The sequence below is a fragment of the Leptosomus discolor genome, chromosome 3, assembly GCF_034619465.1.
Source record: "Leptosomus discolor isolate bLepDis1 chromosome 3, bLepDis1.hap2, whole genome shotgun sequence".
In the NCBI taxonomy this organism is placed as follows: domain Eukaryota; kingdom Metazoa; phylum Chordata; class Aves; order Leptosomiformes; family Leptosomidae; genus Leptosomus; species Leptosomus discolor.
Genome location: NC_141393.1, coordinates 44,818,403 through 44,833,789, shown reverse-complemented (window position 1 = coordinate 44,833,789; position 15,387 = coordinate 44,818,403). Strand labels below are relative to the sequence as shown.

General features: G+C 42.6%; 1 protein-coding gene across 1 annotated transcript in view; it reads right to left on the bottom strand.

Annotated features, from left to right (window-relative positions):
• Positions 1-15,387, bottom strand: part of CSTPP1 (centriolar satellite-associated tubulin polyglutamylase complex regulator 1) — a 78,444-nt gene that overhangs the window by 14,300 nt on the left and 48,757 nt on the right. The window lies entirely within an intron of this gene.

Sequence of the window (15,387 nt, the reverse complement as noted above, 5' to 3'; positions counted from 1 at the left end):
AAAAGAGAGGTGAGAACATCACAATTCTTTTACAGCCTGTTTCCTCCCCTTGCTTCCTCTCTAAAAAAAATAACCTCATGTTCTCTTCTACTCTCAATTCAAGTAGATTACATACTAATAACAATACAGCTGCTCCTTAGACCCTCAAAGCTGGGCTCTTCAGATGGGAGTTTCCAGCAAAGGCAATCAGAAAGAGGCCTGATAAAGGGGAAATCCTATTGAAGAGGCTCCCACAGAGAAACTGGTAACAGGTAGTGATTCAGTGTGAAAAAGAGGTAACCAAAACAGGGCAGTTTCAAGTGAGAACACAGTTTGGTTTGCCTTGAATATAATCATGTGGAAAAAGGAATAATTTCAAAGTTGCTTAAATTTGCTAAAATTCACTGGCATGGTGACATTCACCACAATACGACTAAAAACTATCCACAGAACATCTGGCAGCAGTAACAAAGGCAAACAAGGTTTTTGGGTTGTGTATGGCAGACTACAGAGTATAAACCACATATGTTATTACTTTGGCATTTGGTAAGGCAGCTGGATGGTCTCTCTTGGAATAACGTGTACAAATCTGGTCACTGTATTATAGGAAACACAGAACAAAGATCCAAAAAACACAAGAAAACCAATCAAATGATTCATGTTTTAGAGAGTAGCTTTGTGAAAGACTGGTGAAGAAAGGCCTCTGTGGTTCAGCAGAAGGAGTCTAAAAGAGGTGACTCTTAGGGAAGCTTATAGGATCCCAAGGGAATGGAAGCGTACTGATGTCAAAAAGCCCTACATGATTGTATGTTCATAATCCAAAAGGCTGTGGACTGGAGTTAAGGAGAAGACTAGCTGAACAGCAGCAATTTTGCCGTACTCCTTTGTATAGAAAAATGCAAAGTATGGAAGAAGGAGCCAGAGGTGGAAGTAAAGCCAAGCAGTAGTCAGGGAGGGGATCCAAAGGGCACAGGCATTAGGAGGGAGGTACAGAGCATTAGTTCTTTTGCAACAGACAACATCTTAGCCTTCCTTAGGCTCCCATCCAAATAATCAACCTTGTCTCAGGTGATAGCCACAACTTTTCCCTATCTCCAAAACTTTGAAGCCTGGGAGTTCGACAAAAGCAAGAAAAATGGAGAATGCTACACCTTTGTCAGTCATTTCAAGAGGCAGGTATGCAGTATCAAAGGGACATTTTACTGCAACATCCAACCCAGCCAACTTAGTATTTTCAGTGCTGACTAAAGAAATACTGCAGGAGGACTGTCACCAAAATCAAGTTATAGACTTTTCCTTTACCTACATTATTAGCCAGGGAAGTGGAGAAAAGAGAGGAGAGCACTACTATTTTTCTCTTCAGTTCAAGAAACCCTATGGCTGAAAAACACCGTTGTCAGACTCTGACATCCATTACAGACACTCTCCAGAGTACTATACTTTGCACTGCTCTTGGGAGGACTTTCTATCTAAAGAAGCACCTTAGGTTTAGGGTCATGCTACGAAAACGTGATTTTGCTATGCCTGGAAAAGCCAACTCTGCAGTCAGAAATCTGCTGTAAGACAAGGAAGCCCCAGCCTGTGCAGAACTACACCATTGCAGAGATTTGTGCAACCTGTTCTACCACAGGGATAAATACATCAGAATCTCTCTTCTTCCAAAACCTGAATGCTGAGCCAAATTAAATTTCTGTGACTGCACTGAAATTATAGATGTCTGGGAGAACATGGAGGGCACTGTAAGTTTTTTGTATTGTCACTTCTTACAAAAACACTATTCAGAGGCTGCTCTCTATTGCAGATGCTACCTTGGTCCTTCAGTCAGTGTTTGGCTTAATGATGGTATCCAGTGGAATGGTGGGGGTTTCTCTCACAATATTAGCTAATCAGTTCCTTGAATGTCATCAAGGAAAGTATCACCAAGTTTTATGTATAACTGCAAAAGGCTATTATTGAAAAAGTCCCAGTTATTATGAGCAGGAAGATGCATATTTTAAACTGAATTTTCAGCTCACTATTTCTCTTTCATGACATGACACAGAGAAAAGAAAATTTTCTTCTCTGTTATTTTGTTAGATCAACAGTCATTTACAGCAATAGAGATTTTGGTCCCAAGTTCTTAACAAAACTGTCTGATCATGTAAGGTTACATAAAATCATCTTCAACAGGCTTGGCCTAGGAAGCAGGTTACATGAAAACAGAGAAGCTGGGCATAAAACTGCTCTTTTGAAACAGACACTTTCTCATAATTGAAGAGGACAGTATGGACCTCTTAGAACTACTCTTCAAGGCTTTCTAAATCTAGCTTTGAATAATGCTGGGCATTAAACTTCCTATCTTTGTCTAAAAAGTCTACATGTTGGTCTGAAGGAGTCACACTACTTGGAAGCTCTACGCAATACTCAATTTACATTTTTTGTTTGCTTAAATTCAAATTCCTATTTATGCATCCTTATACCTCTTCTCTGCATTATTTTTTTCTTTTATTTGTCAACAGATCATTATAGTAACCCTTTCTTCATTCTGTATCTTACTCAATCTATTTTAACTGATAACTATATTTATTTAAAGTTAAACCTGTTTATCTTACTCTCTACATCCCTCCCAACCTAGCCGAGTCATATCTGGTGCTCTGCTTTGATCCCCTTTAGATTTTCACAGTGTGGTGTCCAGCAGTGTACAAAGCATCCCTCATGCATTCAGAACAAACAGGCTCTAGGAGGATAATCTGCCCACTTTCATCAATGAAGCCCCTTTTCATTAATTCTGAATCTTAGCCTCCTCTTTTCTCACCCTGAAGGTGAAGGAGTTTAAAGTTTTTTTGAAGGATGAGTTTCCTGAGAAAGCTGCACTTTGTTCGCAGTCCCTGTCAGGTTGCTAGACAAAAGCAGATTGAGAGGGTATCTGGGCCCTAAGTAAGCATTAGTTTTGAGCCATAAACAGAGAGCTCTCACTTGCTGGAAACAGCATACTTTTAAAATGTATAATAATTTACTCTGTCTTTTTCTCCTCCCTCTTCATATGAAGTCACAGCATCATCCTTACTCCTCCATCACAAAACAACAAAGCAACATAGAGCAAAAGCAGAAGTCTGCTCAAAAAGCCTTTGAGAAAGGGTGGCGGAGATCCCCTCCAAGCAGCAGATCAGAGGGTGAAGTTCATTGCCAATAAAAATGGAATTAATTACAATTTCAGTCTTTAAGCAAATGGTCTATTTAGATGGGAACACAAAGCTGAAGTGCTGCAGAAAATTTCCTTCTCTAAAAAAAGAGGCCATTTGCTTATTATGCCTGGAGAAACGGCACCAAATTAGTCACTGAAGTATGCAGACAGATTCTTTCAGGCTGTAACAGAACTCAGCCTATAGACAATCCCAGGTGTCTGACCAATAAATCATATCAATTTCTCAGACTACAGATGGGTACCTATAACACAGGAAGGGTGATCTCCACAGACCTTTGAAGGTGTCTACAGTTTGCTGTGATGATTGTTTTCCTATTGCCTACAGCAAGGTCAGTGAGGACCATACAGAAAATTACATTTGCCCATGCACCATATAGTCTGCCAAGAGCTGCTTGGAATAAACAAGGGCAGTTTTGGTGCATGACCACATTGCTCTTTCCCGTCTCCAGGCCACAGCTGAGTAAATAGTGTTCAACACTACATGATGAAGAAAGAAAGAAAAGAAGGAAGGTACCAGTCAGAATGAGTGAAAACTGGAATCCACAACTGCTATTTTGGTTGCTACCACAAATTACTGCATCTCAAGTTCCAGTAACAAATGAAGCAAATCACAGAGAGTTTTACCCACTACTGGTCTTCCAGGCAGGAGGGGAGGAAGCTGCATCCCGTAGTCCGAGGGGAATGAAGAGAGACTTCAGGGACTTGGGACAGTTACTGAAAGTCTGGTGCGCCAAGTTATTTTCTCTTCCCTCCTTCCAGTTGCAGGTGATGATATGGGAAGGAATAGAAGGATCCAGTCTGTAAATACCTGGCCCTGAGACTGGTGCTACAGGCAGGGCTTTGGGTTCTTTGATAATGGCTGGTTTTATAAGACACCAGGCCTGATGGTAACATGTGGGAAAGGCTCATCTTGTAGAGGGAAAAGGGTTGTAGGGCAACAATTAGCAGAGCTTATACATAGAGCTTTAAACTAGATTCAAAGGGGGATGGGGCCGTAGGTGGGTTTGCACTGGTGGGGCAGTGTTCTAGTATCAATGAAGACCAGAAGGCCTCCCATCCCCCTAGGGTGAAGTCAGCGTGCTCAGCTCGCTCCCTGAAAGGCCTGTATGCCAATGCACGCAGCATGGGGAATACACAGGAGGAGTTAGAAATCTGTGTGCAGCAAGGGGTTATGATCTGGTGGCAATTACAGAGACATGGTGGGACAGCTCACGTGACTGGAATGTGGTCATGGATGGCTATGTCCTTTTCAGGTGAGACAGGTCAACAAGGCGGGGAGGTGGAGTCACTCTTTATGTGAGAGAGCAACTAGAATGTATGGAGTTCTGTCCAGGGGTGGATGAGGAGCGGGTTGAGAGTTTGTGGGTGAGAATCAAGGGGCAGGCTAACACGGGAGATACTGTTGTGGGTGTCTATGACAGGCCACCTGATCAGGATGAGGCCTTCTACAGGCAGCTGACAGTAACCTCACAATCACAGGCCCTGGTACTCATGGGGAATTTTAACTACCCAGATATTTGCTGGAAGGCCCGTACAGCTAGCCATTCACAGTCCAGGAGGTTCCTCCAGTGCGTCAATGATAATTTCTTGATGCAAATAGTGGATGAGCCAACTAGGAGAGGAGCGCTGCTAGATCTTATACTCACTAACAAGCAGGGTCTGGTTGAAGCGGTGGAGGTTGAGGGCAGCCTTGGCTGCAGCGATCATGAGATGGTGGAGTTCAGGATCTTGTGCGGTACGAACAGAATGCCAAGCAGGATCACAACCCTGAACTTCAGCAGGGCCAACTTTGGCCTTTTCAAGCATTGCTAGAGGAAATCCCGTGGGACAGGGTACTAGAAAGTAAAAGGGCCCAAGAGAGTTGGTTTATATTCAAGGACTGCTTCTTCCAAGCTCAAGATCAGAGCATCCCAGTGGATAGGAAATCAAGAAAGGGAGCCAGCAGAACCGCACGGTTAAACAGGGAACTGATGGGCAAACTCAAGTGGAAGAAGAGAGTCTATAGGTCTTGGAAGGAGGGGACGGCCACTTGGGAGGACTGTAAGATAGTTGTCAGAGGATGTAGGGAAGCAACTAGGAAAGCTAAGATCTCCTTGGAGTTAAGCCTTGCAAGGGTCAAGGAGAACAGAAAAGGCTTCTTCAAATACATTGCAGACAAAATGAACGCTAGAGGCAGTGTAGGCCCACTGTTGAATGAGGTGGGTGCCCTGGTGACCAAGGATACGAAGAAGGCGGAGCTACTGAATGTCTTCTTTGCCTCTGTCTATACTGCTGGAGACTGTCCTCAGGAGCCCCAGACCCCTGAGGCCCCAGAGGAAGTCAGGATAAAGGAGGAGTTTGACTTGGTTGGTGAGGACTGGGGTAGGGATCAATTAAGCAAGCTGGACATCCATAAATCCATGGGCCCTGATGGGATGCACCCACAGGTGCCGAGGGAGCTGGCGGATATCATTGCTGGAGCACTCTCCATCATCTTTGGTAAGTTGTGGGGAAGAGGAGAGGTGCCTGAGGAGTGGAGGGAAGCAAACATCACTCCAGTCTTCAAAAAGGCAAGAAGGAGGACCCAAGTTAACTACAGACCGGTCAGCCTCACCTCCATCCTTGGAAAAGTGATGGAACAACTTATCCTTGGTGCTGTCTCTAGGCATATCAAGGATAAGAGGGTCATTAGGAGCAGTCAACATGGCTTCACCAAGGGGGGAAGTCATGTTTGATCAACCTGATAGCCTTTTATGAAGACATAACCAGGTGGACAGATGATGGGAGTGCAGGGGATGTGGTTTACCTTGATTTCAGTAAAGCATTTGATGCCGTCTCCAGCAGCATCCTCGCAGCTAAACTGAGGAAGTGTGGTCTGGATGATCGGGTAGTGAGGGGGATTGTGAATTGGTTGAAGGAAAGAAGTCAGAGAGTTGCGGTCAATGGGACAGAGTCTAGTTGGAGGCCTGTATCTAGTGGAGTCCCTCAGGGGTCGGTACTGGGACCAGTACTATTCAATACATTCATCAATGACCTGGATGAGGGAACAGAGTGCACTGTCAGCAAGTTTGCGGATGACACAAAACCGGGAGGAGTGGCCGACACACCAGAAGGCCGTGCTGCCATTCAGTGGGACCCAGCCAGGCTGGAGAGCTGGGTGGGGAGAAATGGAATGAAATACAACAAGGGCAAGTGTAGAGTCTTGCATCTGGGAAAGAACAACCCCATGTACCAGTGTAGGTTGGGGACTGAGCTGTTGGAGAGTAGCGTAGGGGAAAGGGACCTGGGGGTCCTGGTGGACAGCAGGATGACCATGAGCCAGCAATGTGCCCTCCTGGCCAAGAAGGCCAATGGCATCCTGGGCTGTCTTAGAAGGGGTGTGGTCAGTAGGTGGAGAGAGGTTCTCCTCCCCCTCTCCTCTGCCCTGGTGAGACCGCATCTGGAATAGTGTATCCAGTTCTGGGCCCCTCAGTTCAAGAAGGACAGGGAACTGCTTAAAAGAGTCCAGCACAGAGCCACAAAGGTGATGAAGGTGGTGGAACATCTCCCTTGTGATGAAAGGCTGAGGGAGCTGGGTCTCTTGAGTTTGGAGAAGAGGTGACTGAGGGGTGACCTCATCAATGTTTATAAATACGAAGAATGCAAGTGTCAGGAGGATGGAGCCAGGCTCTTCTCAGTGATGTCCAATGGGGCAAGGGGCAATGGGTGCAAGCTGGAGCACAGGAGGTTCCACATAAACATAAGGAAAAACTTTTTCACTGTGTGTGTGTGACAGAGCACTGGAACAGGCTGCCCAGAGAGGTTGTGGAATCTCCTTCTCTGGATACATTCAAAACCTGCCTGGATGCATTCCTGCATCACCTACTCTAGGTGGTCCTGCTCTGGCAGGGTGGTTGGACTAGATGATCTTTCAAGGTCCCTTCCAACCTCTAACAGTCTGTGATTCTGTGAAATCTGACCCCGCAGCACAGGGCAGTGAGCTATATGCACTCTACCATGCTCTCGCAGTGGAACAAACTTAGTCATACCACATGTCTAAAAATGGAGGGAGAGAGATTACAATCTGCATGTTAACCATGTTCATTTACAGCTGAAATAACACTTTGCTCTTCTACTTCAAAGCACCTAATAACAAATTCCAAACTGATTTTAAAACAGCAGTACACTAAGGAGCTAGGAGGCTTAGTAAAGTGGTATGTCTAGAGTTTCACAGGAAGTACTTTAACCATTGAGTGATAATTTTTGCTATACTAATCTTCAAACTGCCACCCAGCCCTGCTGCTGATACCATGCCACTAGCAAAATCCTGATTCTTCCCTACAGATCTCACTGTCTGTCAGTAGTTTATTGTTTTTTAGTGCCTGAGGCAGACTCTTTCTTATGCTTCAGAGGCACTGTGGAGAAGGAAGTTTGTCCATGTGGCACAGTCTTAGAAAACAAACACCGCTTTCTGGATTAAAATCGCCTACCTTTGAGAAACATGAAGGTAGCTGCTTCGTATTTCCTTGGCTTTTAAAACACATATTATTTTACTAGCTTCATTTCTGGTTTATATGTGGCTGACAGATGGCACTGACCTGAAGTGATGCAAACTCTAGGAATGTTAAACGATGTGTTTATGCTGCTGTCTGTGTCATGAGTGAACTGCAGACACAACTGAGCTACCTTTAAACCAGTTATCATTCACACCACCAGCAGCCTAGCCACAGAAGCCTGGAGCCCAGTTAAGGCTGTAAAATCTACCCAGGAAGCCAATAAATATTTAGGACTCAGCCTGAACTGCAGTCATTGCTGCTCTATCTAGGCTGCTTTTGGTACAAGAAGTAGCTGTCTACAATGCTGTCACAACACTGTGACAGCTATAAATATGCCCAGAGCAGCAGGAGAATATTTACTGCAGCTGGTGTATGAAATCTACTCCAAAAAGTCACATTAGTAACCCTAGAAACACAAGGATTACCTTGATGAATATACATTAAAGTTCCCTGTTCCCATCACCTTTTATGTACAACCACCATCTGAGCAGGCTGGAGCCCTGGGCAATGTAGCCTTCCCCTTTGGATTATGGTAGGACACAGAATTTCCACAGGTTTGTTTTCTACCACAGTCATGAAGTCATTCAAGAATCATAAAGTCATAGAGCTGTAAATCAGTCTCCTGGAAATGTAACAGAGAACAGCCTAATAAATAATATTTTTTTTAAGTGTTGGAAGAGTCTTTCCTGGCCTTTAGTTTTTTAATGTTTCTGATATAAGTAAGTAGCACATCCTTAGGTTCCTCTCTATATCCATGCAAGCTTGCAACCATGTAGAAAAGAACAAAACCAAACAAAAGCCCCTAAAAAGAAAAGTCTAGGTGCTCTTGTGCTGTCTATAGGAGCTGCAATTTCACAAAAAAAAAACCCAAAAAACAAACAAACAAAAAAAGTATTGATAATACTGCAACTTCACAACTCTGGCTAATAGGTTATACTCTGCACATGCCTTGTTCACAAGATACATATAGCCTAATTTCCTCCATATACCTAGTGCTAATAACAAACAGAAAAACAAGAATTCTAGGAAAGTTAATCCATGCATAGGACCTAAACAGCAATATACAGCTGTGCAAAAGCCACATTTCTTCCTCATTAAACTTTCTACTAAAAAGAATAAAAAATTCTTCCTATTCAATTAATCTTTTATAAAATTTTGCATGGAGAGATTTTATGAGCTATCATGAAAAAGATCTGGTCCTGTTACTTGAGTGAATGGTTATTTAAATATGAATCTGAAACAAAATAAAAATATTCAAGGGCTGTTTCTTTAAGTAATTTTTCCCTTTTTCCACTGTCAGGAAAACAGGAAACAGATCCAGAATGTGAATTTTTCTAATTTTAAAAAATTATTTTCCTTATTTTTCAAAAAAAAAAAAAAAGCAAAACAGCAGGTCACTTACTTATCCCCATAATTTGAGATGGAAGGTTAAATAAAGCTAAACTGAACAATAAATAAGCAGTCACACACTTTCCCCTTAAGTTGTATAAGCATGCTCATGTAAGATGTGTACAGCAGGATTCATTCCGCTCTTGAAGCGTACAGACCGCTCCTATAACCATTAGAAAATAAACCTAAGAGCATAAGAAAATCAGAAGAAAATGGAGAGAGACCCACTTGTTACTTCGAGTGACAGTAAAATGCACTAGAAGCCAAAGTTTTCTGCCAGGTTAGCTCAAAAATCAACTTCTTTTTTTAAAGGAAGGTTTTCTAATAAATAGTTTAAAGAGGATAATGGTCAAATCTGTTTCATGGATCAACATAAGAATCTGTGCTTTACAGGGAGTCTTGGAAATAAGTAGCTTTAAAAGACTGTATGGCTTTCTACCAACATCTGTCTCAATATCATTAGATACTAACAGAAAAATATATTATTTTCTTAGTTTTAATAACTGGATGCATTACCTCTGCCTTCCTGATGGTGAAGTTCAACAAGCAGCTAAGCCAATCTAAAACCTTACTCCTGCTGAAAGGGGCAGGTCTCACTCTTTCTTTCCTTTCTCCTCACTTGCTGCTGGCCATGTGGTTCCGAACCACCCCTTGTACCAGTTCTGGCACTCAGCAGGCCCCTTTCTGAGAAAATTCAACTTTTTTCCTGGGCTAGTGAACTAAATTGACTCTCAGAAATAACAGATGAAAGCTCATGCAAAGTAAGCTGTGGAAGAGCATGGCCAGGTGCAGGGAAGAGAGAATGTGAAGACAGCAGAACCTCCCTCCCCTCCTCAGCAGAGATAAAATGTTGGATAGGCTCAGGTAATTCCCTGCTTAAGATGTTTTAATTCTTAAAGTCTAGGATGTATGCAAGGCATTGTCATAGGATTAATGATCCTCCTAATTAAAAGTAGGTTCAGCTTTACTGGCTGTACTTGAACCATGCCTGCGAAGATGGCTTGCAAACAGTGTTATCAGACACACTCCTAAGACAGAACATTTGGCAATCTTACTATCCAAGCAGGTAGATGAGTTCAGGTTATTCACAAACCCTATCTATTCTTTCCACCAATACTGTTTAGGTTCTCCCAGAAGGGATCCCAGGACCCCAGAAGATTTTGTGTCTGGCATGACAGCAAAAGCAGACAGAGGAATGCACAGAGTTGCTAGGGTTTGGCTCAAGGGGGTGGTTGTTCCAGGAGGTTACTTGCAGCACTGGCTGCACTCTGGATTGCCTATCCTGACCTATGAGAATACTAGTAAAATCCTGCCAGATGCCAGGGTGCTGCTGCAGGCAAGCAGTCTTCACAAACAAGATGTTCTGCACTCTACAAAAGGAGCATGACTGCAAACAAACAGACTTAGATAGGTGACTCCTGTTGACAACAGGTAGGAAGACCCAGCTTATGATGTGAAAAAGCAGAGTGACTGAGATTTAGTGAAATTTGCCTCGAACAACCTGTGTCAGACTCAGGACAAATATAGCAGAGAGCTAAGCAGACTGACCTAAAAAGATTTGTTGGGGAGTGCTACAAGAGAGAACAGTTAGAGGGGATTAGCAGAAAGCTAGTTTTGAGGCACTCGGGTAAGAAGGAAAGGATTCAGCTGCAGCTGATGCAAAGAATGAACTAATTCGTTCTGGAAGGAATCTGGACAGTTTATATGAACAGTAAATTCACTGAAAAGAGGGCTTACTATGGGCAAACCTCCAGTAGCACTATATTTGAGCGAGCTAAAAGTTTTTTAAATAGTAAAATCATCTAGATGGTGTAATTGTTTTTCTGCCCTTTGATCTTAAGCCATATCAATAAACCATTTGCCAGATTAACAAAACCAAAAAATTATACAGAACTGCTCCAATTCTATCTCCAAAATCCAGAATCTTGCTGTTTATATAAACTTTAATCATCCCCTAGTCCCTTTCAAATTCCCCATAATTTTCCTTCTGTATCAAACATTTTGTGTGGCAGCATTACTTCAGCTTGAGTGAATGTTACTCAGGGCAGGATGAGCTGTGCCAAAGGTACAGTCCAAGGCTATCATCTGGTTTGCTTATGTGGCTAGCATGGCACAGCCACAAACTATAAAATTTAAACTTTCATTAGAAACATAAAAAAAAAAGTTATCAGCTTTCATGGTTGTAAAGAAAACATTCCAATAGTGGAATGGTTTAACTGATGCAGTATGGTATTCCTGAATCCACAGACAGCCTGAAACACAACTCAAGTTTGACATTTCCACCTATTTTGGGAACCTTAACACTGTACCTAATACGACACTAATGACAATGTTAAGTCTTCAATTGCTTTTTTTAACCATAGGATAGGACATTGAATGAACTCGGAGCTTAAAGAATTCAGAGTTCCTGAAGTGCAAGAACAGCAAACAATAAGAAAGCAGAAGAAGCCACAATTTCTGCCAGAATTTCCAGAAGCAGAAAAAGAAGATAGATGATGACAAATAAAAGAGCCTGGTTTAAATTTTCCAGTACATTATTTACTACAGCAACCAGTGTGACTACTGCACCCTCAGCAAGTTTGCCGACGATACTAAACTGGAGTGGCTGACACACCAGAAGGCTGTGCTGCCATTCAGGGAGACCTGGACAGGCTGGAGAGCTGGACAGAGAGGAACCTAATGAGGTTCAATAAGGGCAAGTGTAGGGTCCTGCACCTGGGGAGGAAAAATCCCATACACCAGAGCAGGCTGGGGGTCAACCTGCTGCCGAGCAGCTCTGCGAAGAAGGACCTGGGAGTTGTGGTAGACAACAAGTTGACCATGAGCCAGCAACGTGCCCTTGTGGCCAAGAAGGCCAATGACATCCTGGGGTGCATTAAGAAGAGTGTGGCCAGCAGGTCAAGGGAGGTCATCCTCCCCCTCTACTCTGCCCTGGTGAGGCCACACCCAGACTGCTGTGTTCAGTTCTGGGCCCCCCAATTCAAGAGGGACAGGGAACCACTGGAGACAGTCCAGTGGAGGGCTACTAAGATGATAAGGGGGCTGGAGCATCTCTCCTACAAGGAAAGTCTGAGAGACCTGGGTCTGCTTAGCCTAGAGAAGACTGAGAGAGGACCTTATCAACACTTACAAATATCTAAAGGGTGAGTGTGAGGAGGGTGGGGCTGGGCTCTTTTCAGTGGTGCCCAGTGACAAGACAAGGGGCAAAAGGCACAAACTGGAGCACAGGAAGTTCCACCTCAACATGAGGAAAATCTTCTTTACATTAAGGGTGACAGAGCACTGGAACAGGCTGCCCAGGGAGGTTGTGGAGTCTCCTTCCCTGCAGACACTCAAGACCTGCCTGGATGCAGTCCTGTGTGACCTGCTTTAAGTGAACCTGCTTTAGCAGGGGGGTTGGACTAGATGATCTCCAGAGGTCCCTTCCAATCCCTACCGTTCTGTGATTCTGTGAACCAAACAGTGGCTTAAACTTTATTTATTACGTGGACATCCATTTTTTTTCCATGCAGCTTTCTTTAACGTATACAAAGATAATTCTGTGCATATTCTGAAGCACATATAATCCTAAAGATATGCTCATCTCATTGAGCATGATCCAAAAGGACATCTAGCCCTCTCCAAAGAACATAGGCCTGGAGCAAATAAAGAAGCTAGTTTTGTGGACTACATTATGAAAATGACAGACTTCCCTCATGTTTCAGAGGCATTAAAGAGCCAAGTAAGAAATGTTAAGAATGTCCTAACATCTGAAGTTAAGTGTAATTAGAAAAACACTGTATATTCTTGGATAACTGTGAGCCTGCAGAATAGCAGAGATCACACCTGGTAATCCTCCATCTGTAGGTAGCGACAAGGGAGATGACATCAGATAATAAAAGGCACTTTAATCTACCAAATATAGGCAGCAAGACCAACACAAGACTGGCTCTTAAGACAGATAAACTAGAAAACTAGAAATAAGGTACAATTTCAGAGTGAGAGTAATTTATAACTGAAATGCTGTGACATTTGACATTCTTTGTATGTGTTGAGTATGAAACTATTTTCTTCATTTCACTGTAATGTCACTAAAGATGTAACTAGCAGATCTTCCAAGCAACAGGTGAACTAATAGATTTAGACAGCTTCTATCTTGCTCAACAATTGATTTTTCCTCACTTTAAGGGGTTTTCAGTCACTCATTGAGAAAATAATCAATCCAATGCCAGAGCTAATTGGTCTTGTAAACAATAAGGAGCAAACATTCCTGTTGGAGTTCTGGCCATCTGGGGGGCAGACTGCTCAACCACTTGAAACGGGACCCACAGCAAGCTTAATAGTGAAGTACAGGAATGCCGCCAACACTTCACTGGAGGGGACCATCAACATTTCCCCAAGCACTCAAACAGCAGCAGTAATCTTTAGACAAGATGTGGATCAGCCTCTATTCAAGAAAATAAGTTGTCATTAAGTTTAAGATCTTCAAAACAACTAAAGAATTCATAGCTATGCCTCACGAGATGGGCAGAGTAAATGGGCAGGTGGTATGCAGCTGCATCTCATGCAATACAGGACCTTACATACAAACCCCCCTCCTCAGATATGTACCAGGTTTAGTGACATAATGGGACTATGGCCAGGGAGAGACACACAGCCTTCAGTTACTGTCTGGTATTTCCTTTCTGCTTTGGGAGCCTCAAGAAATATAGTTAGCTGGCAGACAGCTCATCTGTCACGCACACAGGGTCAGGGAGCAGAAGAAAGCTATGACGTTGGCCTAAAAAGAAAAGGAGGTAGAGGTTAAGGAGGACATACGATGAAGTATGGAAATGCTGTAGATTGCTGTAGCAATCTAAGATCACCCCATGGAAGAGAGACAAAACATTTCAGCATAATTTAAATCACGATCAAGGATAGCCTTGTGTGTTGCACCCTGTCCCTGCTCCTCATTGACTCTGAAATAATCCACTGCAAAGTTTTGAACAGTTAACTGCACCTTTACCAACAGCTGTATTCACAGGAGGCACTCTGACACTGCTTCTCCAAAATGTGTCCATCATGAGCCCAACCATGAAAAAGACAAGTTCAGCCTTATGAAGAATACAGAATCCCACATGCCACCAAGAATGACACCAGTATGCAGTTATGCAAAGCAGTCAGCTCACAGTGGTTGAAACTCAAGAAGCTGGTTGCAGTCCACAAAGCACTGAATGGTCTGGCACATTCTTTCTCTGTGCACTTGTGTTCACCTGGAACAATTTAACTACCTGACTTAAGCATGAATCTTCCAAGAATTGAAAGCCATTCATAGTCCTGGCCATTCTTTGACTTTACTGCACAGTATATTAGTATATAGGTTTACATACAGGCTATACAGGGTAATCCCAAGCACTCAGACTGTTGGCTAGTTTTCTCCAATTTTCTTTCACAAATTATAATGCTGAGAAAAACAGTCTGAAAGGAAAGGACATTGTTTTTAGGAGCCTCTAAGTCAACAGTTAAAGCCTCTGTTCATAAAAATATGTATTGCAGTATCTGGACCTCTGCTTGTTCCGTCATGTAAAATGCTCTCAAACACACCAATACTAAGTCTCTTTTATGAATGTGAAAACTTAAGATGAAAATGAACCTTAAACCAAACAAATCAGTAAGAGGACTGGCTGGAGGAAGGTAATTTGGTTAATGACAAGACTGAAGAATCATCATTAGTTATTTAGAAGGAAATTTAGTGGAGCATGTAAGCTTCACAGAGAATGTTTGGAGCCCCATTACAATATCAATGAGCTAGATTAATGATTATAAATGACCACCACTACAGAACTTGTTTGAATGCAGAACAGAATGAATGCACTAAGAGAAACCTGAAACAACAAGGCATCCAACTATCCCTTTGGCTAAGGTTCTGTAAAGTCTCTTGATTTTAACTCTTAAAATACTCTAATGAGTCGTGTGTCCTAAAATATAATAATTTTTTAAAAGATTGAGAAGAGACAGTAGGAAATAAGTTAGTTTTCCTGTATTTCACATGGAGAATACATGTTTAATAAGAATTTCACACAGATATTAATTTCAAAAAAATTAAACAAAGCCTTTTTAAAAATTTTATTTTCTTTAAGCTTCGCCCAGCAAGTTCTAAACTCTTCAGATGTCCATTAATCCTGAAAGTTTCTCATGGATGTCATGCATCTTTGTCAAAGTTTAACTTAAATGCCACCTATTTTACAGCTAAATAGACTTCCATGGACCATCCACCATGAACCACAAGTTAAGAATATTTTGCTGGAGAAAGGTTCAGGCAAATGCCCTAAATCCTCCAGCGTTATGCCCTAACACTGATGG